This window comes from Pygocentrus nattereri, chromosome 8 (assembly GCF_015220715.1).
Source record: "Pygocentrus nattereri isolate fPygNat1 chromosome 8, fPygNat1.pri, whole genome shotgun sequence".
Lineage (NCBI taxonomy): Eukaryota > Metazoa > Chordata > Actinopteri > Characiformes > Serrasalmidae > Pygocentrus > Pygocentrus nattereri.
In genome coordinates this window covers 18855825-18858978 of record NC_051218.1, presented here as the reverse complement: position 1 = coordinate 18858978, position 3154 = coordinate 18855825, and positions in this window count along the sequence as shown.

The window sequence follows — 3154 nt, the reverse complement described above, 5'->3', positions numbered from 1 at the left end:
AAGAGTGTAGAACTTCTGTCTTTACTAAAGAACCATCTATTTTAAGAGTGTAGAACTTCTGTCTTTACTAAAGAACCATCTATTTTGAGAGTGTAGAACTTCTGTCTTTACTAAAGAACCATCTATTTTAAGAGTGTAGAACTTCTGTCTTTACTAAAGAACCATATATTTTAAGAGTATAGAACCGCTGTCTTTACTAAAGAACCATCTATTTTAAGAGTGTAGAACTTCTGTCTTTACTAAGGAACCATCTATTTTAAGAGTGTAGAACCGCTGTCTTTACTAAAGAACCATCTATTTTAAGAGTGTAGAACTTCTGTCTTTACTAAGGAACCATCTATTTTAAGAGTGTAGAACCGCATCCTTTACTAAAGAACCATGTATTTTAAAAGTGTAGAACTTCTGTCTTTACTAAAGAACCATCTATTTTAAGAGTGTAGAACTTCTGTCTTTACTAAAGAACCATCTATTTTAAGAGTGTAGAACTTCTGTCTTTACTAAAGAACCATCTATTTTAAGAGTATAGAACCGCTGTCTTTACTAAAGAACCATCTATTTTAAGAGTGTAGAACCGCGTCCTTTACTAAAGAACCATCTATTTTAAGAGTGTAGAACCGCGTCCTTTACTAAAGAACCATCTATTTTAAGAGTGTAGAACTTCTGTCTTTACTAAAGAACCATCTATTTTAAGAGTGTAGAACCGCTGTCTTTACTAAAGAACCATCTATTTTAAGAGTGTAGAACCGCGTCCTTTACTAAAGAACCATCTATTTTAAGAGTGTAGAACTGCGTCCTTTACTAAAGAACCATCTATTTTAAGAGTGTAGAACCGCGTCCTTTACTAAAGAACCATGTATTTTAAGAGTGTAGAACCGCGTCCTTTACTAAAGAACCGTCTATTTTAAGAGTGTAGAACCGCGTCCTTTACTAAAGAACCATGTATTTTAAGAGTGTAGAACCGTGTCCTTTACTAAAGAACCATCTATTTTAAGAGTGTAGAACTTCTGTCTTTACTAAAGAACCATCTATTTTAAGAGTGTAGAACTTCTGTCTTTACTAAGGAACCATCTATTTTAAGAGTGTAGAACCGCATCCTTTACTAAAGAACCATCTATTTTAAGAGTGTAGAACTTCTGTCTTTACTAAAGAACCATCTATTTTAAGAGTGTAGAACCGCTGTCTTTACTAAAGAACCATCTATTTTAAGAGTGTAGAACCGCGTCCTTTACTAAAGAACCATCTATTTTAAGAGTGTAGAACTTCTGTCTTTACTAAAGAACCATCTATTTTAAGAGTGTAGAACTTCTGTCTTTACTAAAGAACCATCTATTTTAAGAGTGTAGAACCGCTGTCTTTACTAAAGAACCATCTATTTTAAGAGTGTAGAACCGCATCCTTTACTAAAGAACCATCTTTTTTAAGAGTGCAGAACTTCTGTCTTTACTAAAGAACCATCTATTTTAAGAGTGTAGAACTTCTGTCTTTACTAAGGAACCATCTATTTTAAGAGTGTAGAACCGCATCCTTTACTAAAGAACCATCTATTTTGAGAGTGTAGAACTTCTGTCTTTACTAAAGAACCATCTATTTTAAGAGTGTAGAACTTCTGTCTTTACTAAAGAACCATCTATTTTAAGAGTATAGAACCGCTGTCTTTACTAAAGAACCATCTATTTTAAGAGTGTAGAACCGCGTCCTTTACTAAAGAACCATCTATTTTAAGAGTGTAGAACCGCGTCCTTTACTAAAGAACCATCTATTTTAAGAGTGTAGAACTTCTGTCTTTACTAAAGAACCATCTATTTTAAGAGTGTAGAACCGCTGTCTTTACTAAAGAACCATCTATTTTAAGAGTGTAGAACCGCGTCCTTTACTAAAGAACCATCTATTTTAAGAGTGTAGAACTGCGTCCTTTACTAAAGAACCATCTATTTTAAGAGTGTAGAACCGCGTCCTTTACTAAAGAACCATGTATTTTAAGAGTGTAGAACCGCGTCCTTTACTAAAGAACCGTCTATTTTAAGAGTGTAGAACCGCGTCCTTTACTAAAGAACCATGTATTTTAAGAGTGTAGAACCGTGTCCTTTACTAAAGAACCATCTATTTTAAGAGTGTAGAACTTCTGTCTTTACTAAAGAACCATCTATTTTAAGAGTGTAGAACTTCTGTCTTTACTAAGGAACCATCTATTTTAAGAGTGTAGAACTTCTGTCTTTACTAAAGAACAATCTATTTTAAGAGTGTAGAACTTCTGTCTTTACTAAAGAACCATCTATTTTAAGAGTGTAGAACTTCTGTCTTTACTAAGGAACCATCTATTTTAAGAGTGTAGAACTTCTGTCTTTACTAAGGAACCATCTATTTTAAGAGTGTAGAACCGCATCCTTTACTAAAGAACCATCTATTTTAAGAGTGTAGAACTTCTGTCTTTACTAAAGAACCATGTATTTTAAGAGTGTAGAACCGCTGTCTTTACTAAAGAACCATCTATTTTAAGAGTGTAGAACCGCGTCCTTTACTAAAGAACCATCTATTTTAAGAGTGTAGAACTTCTGTCTTTACTAAAGAACCATCTATTTTAAGAGTGTAGAACTTCTGTCTTTACTAAAGAACCATCTATTTTAAGAGTGTAGAACCGCTGTCTTTACTAAAGAACCATCTATTTTAAGAGTGTAGAACCGCATCCTTTACTAAAGAACCATCTTTTTTAAGAGTGCAGAACTTCTGTCTTTACTAAAGAACCATCCATTTTAAGAGTGTAGAACTTCTGTCTTTACTAAAGAACCATCTATTTTAAGAGTGTAGAACCGCTGTCTTTACTAAAGAACCATCTATTTTAAGAGTGTAGAACCGCGTCCTTTACTAAAGAACCATCTATTTTAAGAGTGTAGAACTTCTGTCTTTACTAAAGAACCATCTATTTTAAGAGTGTAGAACCGCTGTCTTTACTAAAGAACCATCTATTTTAAGAGTGTAGAACCGCGTCCTTTACTAAAGAACCATCTATTTTAAGAGTGTAGAACTTCTGCCGCCTGATTCCACGCAGGAGCTGTAAACTGACCCTGTAGCAGCTCGAGCGCTGCTGCTGCTGGAGCTGAACGCGATCTGACGGGATGAAGCTGCGCGTAGCGCCACATCTCGCGAGAGTGAGCGA